Raw genomic sequence first — 12,838 nt, 5'->3', positions numbered from 1 at the left:
ATTTTTCACTTACAATCGTGGAAATTGTTCAAAAAGAATATTCAGACATAATTCTTTTATCATTTAAAAGACCATTTACTTGTATCTAATATGTCTTTTATGGTCCACAGTCTTAAAAGGATCCATTCATATATACCTAATACGATTTCTTCTAAATATGTCCCTAAGTTTTTTATGACATCTGGACGTTAATGAAATCAAATTAAGTTTAACATATATGTGACAAATTCCCACGTCACGTACATCATTGAAACTTCTCTTGTATTATTCTTAGAAATATTAAAAATCAATGGGAGCCTTAAGTGTCTCAATCATAACTTACAAGATTTGCAAGAGGTGGGGGAGTGAAAACTTTATATTATCTCAATTACACCTATTATACAAGACACTGCTCCATCATAACACTATTCTATCAAAACTTATCTCTTTAGAATTTACAATTACTTTTACAAAAGTTTCATTGTTGCTTAATGTGGCAAATTCAGATTTCTTACTAAACTAATCCTCAACAAGAGAAATCCAACAACTTATATTATTAACTTGTTTCTCTATTAGAATCTATTGGTTTATAAATATTGACACTATGCATGCTAATTTTCTAAAGGTTTCTAAGGTCAGTGGGAGCAGTAAAAGTCCTTATAATGACCTGTTAAAAGTACAAGAGGCGGGGGTAAATAGTCATTATATTTTACTCCAAATTTAACTCCAATTACACCTCTTGTACACCATACTGCACCAACTTTTACACACTTAGAATCCTAAAAATGATAGCAACCTTGTAACATCTCGAAATTTCTAAGAATAAATAATTAATATATTATTTATTTAAGATGGTAAAGTTTACTTAAGTTAGTAGAGAAATAAAATAACAAAGATGGAAGGATAAGTAGGCTAATTAGATGTAATTAATTATGGACCAAATAGAAAAGATGGGCCTAAGGTCCATGGGCTTAAGGGAGTATAAATACCCCTTAAAATCCTAATCATTTCCATTTTCATACATCTCCACACAATAGCCTACACCATCAAAACACACACTTAACCTAATTCCCATTTTTGAGAAAAACACCCAAAAAGACACAAAGATTCCCGGAGATCTAGCCATCGGATCGGTCTAAAATTTTTACCTAGTATTCCTGACATATAAATGAAGTTTTCCATCGAAAAGATCTTCGATCAGAGGTTGGGAAGTCCTGTTTTTATCAGTAAACCCACAGCATCTCAAAAGTGAAGATTCCGGCAACAGTTCAGCTGTTACGGCGACTGTAGCGGCGGTTTCCAGCGAAGGTGAGCTGATGGGTTTGTATATCGGGAAGAGACGGTTCTGTGGCCGCTTGAATCACTCAAATCGAGTTCGTTTGATATGGTTTTGAGCATCTCGAGTGATTTCATACAAAAACCTCAAAGGTACGTTTTTGTTAAAAAGGTTTACTTTTCATGAACGGATTTACATAAAAATTGGTAGGATGATAGATCGGGTCTAACAAATTGTAAAGTTGCAAACTAGAAGATTAAAATGGACTTAACGAACTTATGGTTATAACGACTCGTTTAAAATAAACCTTAGATCTAGTATTGAACGTTTTAAGCTTGAAGGTCCAAACTTTATGTGTTTTCGGGCCGAGTCTTATCCGAAAATGACCATGGGAATGTTTACGGGATTGGTTAACATCATATCAAAGGGTTACACATTGAAACGGAGATGATTATGGGGATGATAACGAACCCGTAGCTGCTGCTACAAGTTCGCCTACTGTGAACTTCGCCTGATATCTAAGTTCGCGTGCTTATAAGTTCGCCTTCAGCTAAGTTCGCCACTTTCAAGTTCGCCCCCTGATATGTTCGCTTACATATAAGTTCGCCTACTGATATGTTCACTTACATATAAGTTCGCCTACTGCTATGTTCGCTTATACATAAGTTCGCTTACTGTTATGTTCGCTTACATATAAGTTCGCCTACTATTATCTAGGTCCGCCTGCATATAAGTTTGCTTATATTGAGACCCGGGGTACATGGTGACCTGTATATGTAGACATATATGTGTACACACGTGATGGTATGCATTGTAAGGACTTAAGAGATAAAATACAGAAAAGTTAAAATAAAGGAAAACCATATAAATGCTAAGTAAAAGTAATCTGATACAATAGGACGAGTATTGATACGTGAAACTCATATACAGTTAGCAGAGCTCAACTAAAGAAAGGATTAACTATTAACGGAGAAAGAAACAGGATTCAGGTGAGTTTCTAGCCCCACTTCCTTGTTATGTTTTCGGGGCTGTGTGCATACTCGATGTGATTAGTTAATACACTTACCTTAAGTGGTAAGTGTATGCCTTATATGATTTATGTATGAATGAATGCTTGACGATGCATGAACGATCTTCGGATATTGGATGTGCCGTCAAGGGATAGTATAAAAATATTATTGACATATATATATGATGTATAGATGATGTATGGACGTATGAAAGTTATAATTATGAATGTATAGAAAGGTACGAAAGGTATAGATAGAACAAGGGAACCGACCCTAATAATGTCGGCGAATGTAGGGAACCGACCCTAATAATGTCGGCGAATGTAGGGAACCGACCCTAATAATATCGGCGAATGTAGGGAACCGACCCTAATAATATCGACGAATGTAGGGAACCGACCCTAATAATATCGGCGAAGGTTATAGGGCGGAAGGCTCTTTAATATGTATGTGTATGAATGAAAGTATGTATGTAAATATGAAAGAAAGAATGAAAGTACGTAAGTATGTAAGTATGTAAGAAAATAGAAAGTTATGTACCTTCGGGTGCATAAGTAAATATGTGAATGTATTGTACGTTGCCTGATTAACTAGAACTCACTCAGCGTAGCTGACTTTTAGTATGCACGCAGGCTAATCGATTGAGACGGCTGGCTTGAGGGAGACACATGGCAATACTAAAGAGGCTGGCATCTGAAGATTTGTCGTGATGTTTTGATACTATGTCTTATGTTATGTTTTTAAAAGACGAGTTATGGATATTTGTAATGGATGGTTGACAGTTTATATTATTCCGCGAAAGTTTTAATTAACTCTGATATTTAGAACTGTGTTAATGAGTAAATCCAACATCAAATGTAATGCACCGGTAACGGGGCCTTACAAACCTAACCAAGAGCTAATCCATAAAACGAAAACTTCTAATAAACCCAATAATCAACTGAAGAGGTCATCTAGGTTTTAAAAACAACTAACTTTGATGATTATGTAACCTCCCTAACTAAGTTGAAATGGATGTTGGAAAGTTTATAGATCCTACCTCTTCGAATAAAACCATTAGCATCAATCAATCTTATTTGAGAATAAAGCTATTATTAGCAAATAATTTCAAGTCAAATAACGTTTAAGATTTTGTTGAAACACCTAAGGGTGTTCACAGCTAAATTAAATCATAACACAAACGTTAAGACAGAAAGAAGCACGATTGATTGTTAAAGGGTATATTTAAGAGGGAATAAATCATAAAATAATCTTCTAACCTATATTACAAAAGTTTTCTTTGAGGATCATCACTGTTAAAGTGGTTTATAATAGTTAAGAGCTACAATAGATGAACATTAAAACAATTTTCCCTAACAATCGGCATACATATTTATATGTTCATAACACAACCTAAAAGTTATAAACTGAAGGTTAAAGAACATTTAGTCTATAAGTCAATAAAATCCATATATGGTTAATGCAAACATCAAAATGTGATAAAATGTTTATACAATTATTTTCATCAAAAACCAAGTGGATTAATGTACCTACCTCAAGATGAGTGGGAGCAACTAAAAACAAACCTGTCCTTATATAGATGACATTCTTCTGACAAGTATATGTTACATGAGTCAAAGCTTTTGTCACGCATACTTTGATATTATAGATCTCATAGATATTCCTTACACATGTAACAAACAATACTACTCTACTTTAGAGGATAATAGGAACATATAGATTATTTCATTATGCTTCATTAAGTAGAAGCATTATATAAGCTCAACTCTACACTCGTTCAGATATTACTCAAAATTGCAGCACATTAGATATGTCTAGATTAATGTGAAACATCTAAAAAAAGTATTAAAATATCTTTAAAAGAAACGAATGACTATAATTTAAAAGAAGAAGTGAGAATTCAAACCGGTAGATTACTCTAAACTTTGTCATATTCAGAGATAAGAAAATGTAACATTCGGGATATATTCTCACGGAGGAGTCATAATTAACTGATAACAACAACCTAAGCCATAACGACATAATATGTTGATTAATTACAACGTTGTTGTCAATAAATGTTGTTGAATATTTATTAGTGGACTCATAAGTTTTATTAAACTCAGATAAATTATATATTGAAGACTAATTGTGATAAAGTCAGCTACCATGTTTTCTCAAACAATAATAGTTTGAGAGGTGCTGCATTAAATTTTGATATGAAATTAACTATTCGTTATGAACGAATTGAGAAATATAAATTTTCACATCGAATACATTCATGATATGCTTAATGATCCTATAACTAAAGGTCTATTACCCATCTATACATACTATTAAAGCAAACAACAATTTCCACTTGTCAACATTCTAGGCCATCCACATCATCGCCACCTCATTGCCATGTCACCCATTACCTTTCTTAGTCATGCCAACTCATCCACTAACCTATATTTAAACCATAACATTTCTTAATTTTTTACCCTATTCAACTTTTTCTCTCTTTCACCTATTAATATATTCCGACGAATATCATTCAAGATTTCTATCAATTTTCCAGTAAGTTTGTATTTTATAATAAAATTCCGATTGTTTATCTATTTATTTCCGGCAACCTTATTATTTTTTCCGGTTATTGTTTCTTCTAACATTTTTATGTTTATTCTCATTGTTAACTGATTTTATTAAAATCAGTTTAGGTTGTAAATAATAAACGGGCATGAAGGTGATATCTGGACGTTTTAAGTATTTCCAGTAAGATTTTCTGTTAAGTTTTTTCTGGCTATGTTTTATACCTATAACAATGGTTGCTTTACATTATTTCAGGTTATTTAACCGATTAATTTGATGAAGATTTCATTTTAGTTTGTTAATCAAAATCTTATATTCCATTGTTACGTTTTTCCAGTAAGTATTTCCGGTAAGTTTTTTCAATAAAATTTTCCGTATATGTGTTTTTCCTATAACAATTGTTGCATAATATCAACATTAATATTTTAGTTTATAGTTTCAGGTGAGTGTATTTGATTCAAATAATTTATGATGTCTTATAATTCATGTAAAAGTATCATTAATTTATAAGCACAACATTTGCATTTCATTAAATTTATATGATGTTACATATATATTATGTTATTAAATATGTTCCACCGTGTGTAACACGGGTACTATCCTAAATCTGTATTGGAATCCAATGATCTGTTTCTTTTAAGAGATTTGGATTAGTTAAATCTTGCTAAGGTTATAAAAGAAAGGGCACATTTAGATTTGGAAAATGAAGTTAGTGATAAATGTTTTTCAAGATGGTAATATTTAATTCAAACAATGCTTGTAATAAATGATTTAAATTGATGTGCAAATAAACACGGGTACTATCATAGAGTAATAAATATTACAGTTATTGATGTGTAATAAATGTCTTAGATAAAGTTCATCTTTTGAATCAACATTGAGATAAAAGTTTTGTTGAATCGACATTGTAGAATTGTTTTATTGATTTGGAGACTAATTTCCTTTGTTGTCTTATTATTGTACTAATGATATAAGTTATAAAATATTTTAACTTTTCATTTATCTTTGTTAGTCTTTGTATGTTTTTGTATTTGGTTCAAATAAGTTATGATGTCTTATAATTCATGTAAAAATATCATTTATTTTTAAGTACAACATTTGCATTTCATTAAATTTATATGATGTTACATATATATTATGTTTTTAAATTTGTTCCACCGTGTGTAAGACGGGTACTATCCTAAATCAATATTGGAATCCAATGATCTTTTTTTTTTAAGAGATTTGGATCAGTTAAAACTTGCTAGGGTTAAAAAAGAAATTGCACATTTGGATTGGAAAATTAAGTTAGTGATAAATGTTATTCAAGATGTTAATATTTAATGCAACCAAGGTTTGTAATAAATGATTTAAATTGACCAATAATAAACACGGGTACTATCTTAGAGTAATACTCCATCCGTCCCATTATAAGTGTCATAGTTTGACTTTTCAAATCTTTATTTTGCAATCTTGACCATAAATATTTTTGTTCGTGTCATATAATACTTGATGAAAATTATATCAATGTAAAATACATTTAAAACCCAATCTATTCATATATTTTACATCAAGTATTATATAACACAAACAAAAATATTGTCGGTCAAAGTTAAACAAGAAAGACTTGAAAAATCAAAATAGGACACGTATAATGGGAAGGAGGGAGTAAATATTACAGTTATTGATATATAATAAATGTCTTAGATAGAGTTCATCTTTTGAATCAACATTGAGATAAAAGTTTTGTTGAATCGACATTTTTGAATAGTTTTATTTATTTGGAAACTAATTTCTTTGTTTGCTTATTATTGTACTAATGATATAAGTTATAAAATATCTTTACTTTTCATTTATCTTTGTTAGTCTTTTTATGTTTTTGTATTTGATTCAAATAAATTATGATGTCTTATAATTCATGTAAAAGTATCATTTATTTATAAGTTCAACATTTGCATTTAATTAAATTTATATGATGTTACATATATATTATGTTTTTAAATATGTTCTACCGTGTGTAACACATGCACTATCCTAAATCAGTATTGAAATCCAATGATCTGTTTCTTTTAAGAGATTTGGATCACTTGAAGCTTGCTAATGTTATAAAAGAAAGGGAACATTGAAATTTGGAAAATGAAGTTAATGAGAATGTAAAATGGTTGTTAGAGAGTGAAAACTATGAGTCAAATTTTGATGAACTTCCAAACTCTTAGGAATCTAAAGATAAAATTTAAGGTAACACCAATAACTTAGTTATGTAGTTGATTACTCTAATTTTTTTTTAACTTTCATTGTTTACTTTGTGTTTTCTATTTAAGTTATTAATTTAGTTCATAACTAGAAACTTTCAAAAACATACAATAAACTTCTATAATCGTTTATTTAGTTTTTTTGTCTCTCCTTTTTATGTGTATATTTAGTTTTTCTTAGTTTAAGCTTGTATTAAGACAATATGAGTGATCAATAGTTTGGTTAGTAAGTTATGTTTATTATGTGTGTTTATTTAATATGACAGTGAAAAAATATTATGATTTTGATAACCAGTTTGTTGCATTTTTTTAAAAGCATATGAATTTCTAAGATTATAGTTATAAATTATGTTAAAATATTTTGATTTTTAAAATGTTTTCTTGTGAAATTTTATGATTCTCTAAATTTATATGGTAATTATTACATTCACACATTTTGTTTTTAGTTTTACATAATCTTCTAGATATTAATGTTAACATAAACTCATTATGAAATACATTAACATTTTAGTTTAATACTTAATTAATTAGGTTGCACGGTTTATATTGTTTTTCAGGTTATATAGAAAAATGCTTTTGTTTTTAGACGGAAATTTTTTAAGTTTATACTGGGATAATACGATTTAAATATTTTCATAACTTTGATAATATAGACAAGTTTGTGTAACTATTCACTTTTGGTTGTCTATTTATAAAATTTTATGGCTGTCTATATTGATTTTGTTATTTATCTATTTTCAACCCGTGTGTAACACGGGTACTATCCTAGTAAGTATTATGAAAGCGCTTATAATCATGAGGGGTTTATTAATGACCACGTACAACTGCATATCGTACTATGAATGATTAACTATTAATTTTCCTCATCATTTCTGATTTTGTATGTCTCTTAATATGTTCTGCATGCATAGTAACATATAAACAAATTATTATACAAATCAAATGTTTGTAGGGCTTACTTGTCAATTTTGATCATAACTACTTAGGTTTTAAATAAGGATTGCAGTATGATTAATGGAGGTTTTGAGCTGATGTTCAATTCAATGACTGTATTTCTCTGCTCCAGTATAAGTTTAAAGCTAAAATGAGTGTTAACTCCTGATCAGGCTAATCTAATGCTCATAATAAATGATTACTCGGTCAAGTGGGAGAATGTAAGAATAATATATCAAACTATCTATATAATTGTCTACCATAAAATCCTATGTATCGCTCTCACATTGCTCCCCCCACTCTCTAGGGCCACCAGATTGATTGATTTCTGAATAAAGGCCTCTCATTGATTTAACCCGATTTGACCCGTTTAACCCTTACACGGGTCATAACATCTCTAGAAAAACCCTTATTTATTTTTATTTGCATTAGTTAACCTAAAAAGGTTATTATAATTACAAATTCTCCATTCTCTTTGTTTGCCATACTGAATTAAGATCTGCTTTCACTTCAGATTACGCGATGACCATGTCTTGATGGGTGAGCACCAAAAAGATCTTTCAGATTTCATACCAGCTTCCAATGCGCGATTGAAGCTTCATCATATTATTTTTGTTCTTCTCTGTTATCCCAGTTGGTATCCATGGTTACTCAAGGTCACGATAGTGGGTTAGTTGTTTGTTTATGTTTGTTTCAATATGCTAAAATTTTAGTTGTGTCAACCATATGGCTTTAATTATGTCGTATGTTCATCTAGTTTAATCCACACCTCCAACATGTTTATATCGGAATTCGAATTGCCATACATTTTCTTTCTCTTCATCTTATGTTTTAGGATAACATCAAATCAATAACTTTACCAATTCTTCAGTTGAATTTGAATTTTGTTAAACTCGTATAAAGACATCGAGAAAAAATGTTGGATTGCTACCAGTTCGTTTAGTGATAACCGCATGATTTACATATTTAGTTTTGAATCATCCATTGCTCTTTATCTAACAATCTTATGAAGTTAATTTACCATTAGAAAAAGAAGATTACTAGCTGGAAAAGATACTCGTGTGAATACCACGAAACAAATGAATGTCTTTCACGATTGGATTGGATTGGATAAAAATAGATTGCGTGAAATGCTTACACGAATGGCTTTTGGTAGACAGTTTAAGGTATCTTGATGTTTTAAAACCAGTGTTTTGTAATCTAGACATATGTGTGACAATATTATATCTTTTGTTTGTGGCGGTAGTTGATTCCTTTTTGCAAATTCTGAAGCTGCTATGACTTTATCCTTCCGCCACATCAGAACCGTTTTATTAGAATTCACAAATTTGAGTAGACTATCTCTTTTCTATTTCAAAACACCTTACAAGATATGGAATATATACCTTGGCTACTCCAATTAATTAACCCATGTTACGGTTTTTTTAACAACCTCACTCAGTTTCATATTTCTATTCTTTTCTTGAATAACCTAAGGGTACTGTAATTAATTATTCATTTTGGGAATATGCATATTGTTAGTAAAAAGTGCTTACAGTTGAAGTCAACACTCTTAAGTTAGTATTTATTGTCGTAAAGTATGAGTTTTTTTACTCCTTTTTTAAAGTCTTAACTTTTTGTTGCACATTATGCTATGTTCATGATTGGGTTCCTTAAGTTTTCTTAGCCTTATCTTTTAGTAGTGATGCCACCTACAACACCTTTAGCAAAACAGACATAAAGGGAGCTACAAGAGTCGTCATGTATGCTCAACTAATCTCTTGAAAATTGATGAACATTTTTATTTATTAGAGCCTTCTATATGTGAATTTGACTGCATAGTTGCATTTATAGGTCGGCTATGACTATTTTGTGTGTATTGCTTAATCAAACTTTGATTGTATCTGCCATATTGATATTGAAGAGACTAATGTGTTAATTGCTTATGAGTATATCTCATCCGTTTGACACAGCTACATGTATTGCATCTAGCTAATTTGAAAATTTTTAGATAAAAATTAAACATAAGAACATTAAAATAGGAAAATTGATATGTAAAACAGTAAAATGATATTATCACAAAAGTGTATATATGATTCAGAAAATATGAAATAATAGAATATAGTCTTCAAAATTAAAAGGGTATATTTTGCTCTTGAAACTCAGTTTCGCTAAAAGATTTTGTTGAGTTTATCAAGCTTCTTCAAGTATAAGTTTGGCGAGCCACCATAAAGATAAAAATCTTGCATTTTCATAGCTTTGATAAGAGTTTTACATTTAAGTCAAATGTTAAAGGAAATCGAATACATACACTGTTTTTTAGAAATATGCTTTGCTATGATTTGTTTTGCGGGTCAGATTCGTTTATATAGTTCAGGTATGTTCCATTGTTCTGCGTGTCGGGTATCTTCTGCATATTATGTCTGTTTCGCGGGTTAAGTTTATTTTGCAGACCATCTTTATTCTGCGAGTTGTATGGCACAAGATGAAAACATCTTTGAAAATGAGAACTTTTGAGAACCTTGAGCGTGGGCGAACCTGTCGGCAATCAATACAATGTATGTGAATTCAAAAGTTATTCCATTTTGATCACGACATTGGCAAAGAGTAGTGATAGTATTAACTTTTTCCAGCATTTGTTTTTAACAGGAAACAGGCATGACCAGGTCTCCCCTTTTGCAGCATGTTGTATAATACGGTTAATGATTCTGAACACTTAGGTCCCATAATAACGTCATACGATTAGTGAATTTTGAATACTTGGTCCTTTAATAATGTCGGAGAGGTTTTCCTAAAACTTCTTCAACTGCATAACGACTTCGCTCAAATACCAAGTCTCACATATGTTTAAACTTTCAGTTATGAGTTTGTATTTTAATATGATGCTATCGCCTATTCGATTCATTTTTTTTTTGTATTGAATAAAGGCAACCAAAAACCTCACCAATCGATTATTCAAGATAAAACAAAGAACTTTAAGGTCATGAATGATAAAAGGGATCTCATGTGCAAGTTGAAGACAATAGAAAGGTTAAGCAATTATGCTTTTAAATGATTAATACCTTATCTTGATGTTACGAACTTATTAATTTAGTATATTGTTTTATTATTTTGTGGTGGTAGGAAATTGAGAGTTCAAATCACTTGCGAGTGATTGCCAAGAAGATGAAAGAGGAGGACTATTAACGAATTGAAGATACGATTTATAAAACTGAGTGTGCTTTTTTTGTTAAGGTAGGTTCAGAACACGTTGTTTAGAATACTCATTTAGATGTATAAATGTGATGTATTATAGCTCTAAACAAAATAATATACATATGTTTATTTTAAGGATCTCTTGCAAGATACGAGTCCGGTAAGAATCGTTTGATCAAAAAAACTTTGTTGATGAGATTCGAATACAACGCTGTAACCGATTACAATGCATTTTAGTTCAAATAATCTATAGTGTTATTCATATATTATTATTTCACCATAATCATATAAATAAAGCTTTGTATTTTGCATTTTTCAGATTGTTTGTTTCACGATAATTACATAATTATAATAGCTCAGCTACCGCCGCATCTTAATATTGTTCGCTTTGGCCGAGATGTACCACCATCGCCTCACGGATTTTCACCAAGAGGTCACTCATCCTGATACTACTCCCATCAGAGCACACTTAACTGTGGATTTCTCCTCATCCACTACCATTAAACGCCCGAAACGCGTTGTGATGGAAAATGTATTCACCTCCTTATAAAGAAAGCTTACTTCTCATCTCCAACCGATGTGAAATGTCACAATAATGGCTTCTACCAATTATGGTGGAAATGATGAAGATTTGGGGGAAGGGGTTAGGGTTCAATTCGAACTGAAATGAAACTCCCGAAACCAAAAAAAGAGTAAATAAATAAACAGAAATGAAAAGAAACTAACAACCAAAAAAATCGAACCCCTTTTATTACTATTACCATTTAGGTTTAAAACTTACTAAAAAGCTGGAACACCCAATTTAAGAGTTCTGCTATGAGTTGAAGAACGTGTATTAATTAGTTTGATTCTTGGCGATGATTGAACATACAAGAAGTTTTCAGGTTTTCAGTTATTTATCTTGCTCATATATGAATCAGATTAGTCTAAATTCTATCATTTGACTACAACGTTAGTATGGTTGTCTGTCTAACTTGGTAAGAAAATTATAACCAAAAATTCATAACCCATTTTTTTAGATAATGTTCTCACCCAAATATAACTATCAAGTAGCAACATTGTCGACTTGGGTCATGTGTGCTCGGATGAAGGGTCATAACAAGTTATGAGTAAATTGAGTTTGGGTGAAAACAAACACAACACATGTTAGACTTGGTTTAATTATCACAAGTCATTTGGTTTTAAAGTGTAGTTAAATAAAGGTGTTGTCACTCTGCTTGCTTGAAGCTCCATTACCATGGGATTAATAGCCTTAGTTGACTTTAGATGAAACTTATTAATGAGTGCTTAATATATATCTTGTCTGAAATTGGTAATGATTTTTTTAAATTTATAAGGCACAATTAGTTAACTTAATAAAAATTATATTTTCACGATTATATAAAAAAATCTAAATAAACTCGCGTAACATGCAGGCTAAAAACTAGTAATAATATATATTTAGATATGGCCATTATAATCATTTATATTATAATAGATCAAAATATTAACTATACCTTATTATATAGGAATATTGGATTTAATAATCCCTATTGAATGATATTGGCCGTTAATAATCCTATTCATTTTATAGGCACTGTCGGTCCCAAATTCAAAAGTTGGCCCCCAATGGCCGATAATAATCCCTATGCATTAAGATAAAAATGTTGTTGAACCGACATTTTTGAATTGTTTTATTGATTGGA

Source organism: Bidens hawaiensis, unplaced genomic scaffold, assembly GCF_021521415.1.
Source record: "Bidens hawaiensis isolate Kalapana, Puna unplaced genomic scaffold, B.hawaiensis_p1.1 tig00032559_1, whole genome shotgun sequence".
In the NCBI taxonomy this organism is placed as follows: Eukaryota; Viridiplantae; Streptophyta; class Magnoliopsida; order Asterales; family Asteraceae; genus Bidens; species Bidens hawaiensis.
The sequence above is the reverse complement of the archived record's forward strand: the minus strand, read 5'-3'. Positions refer to the sequence as shown.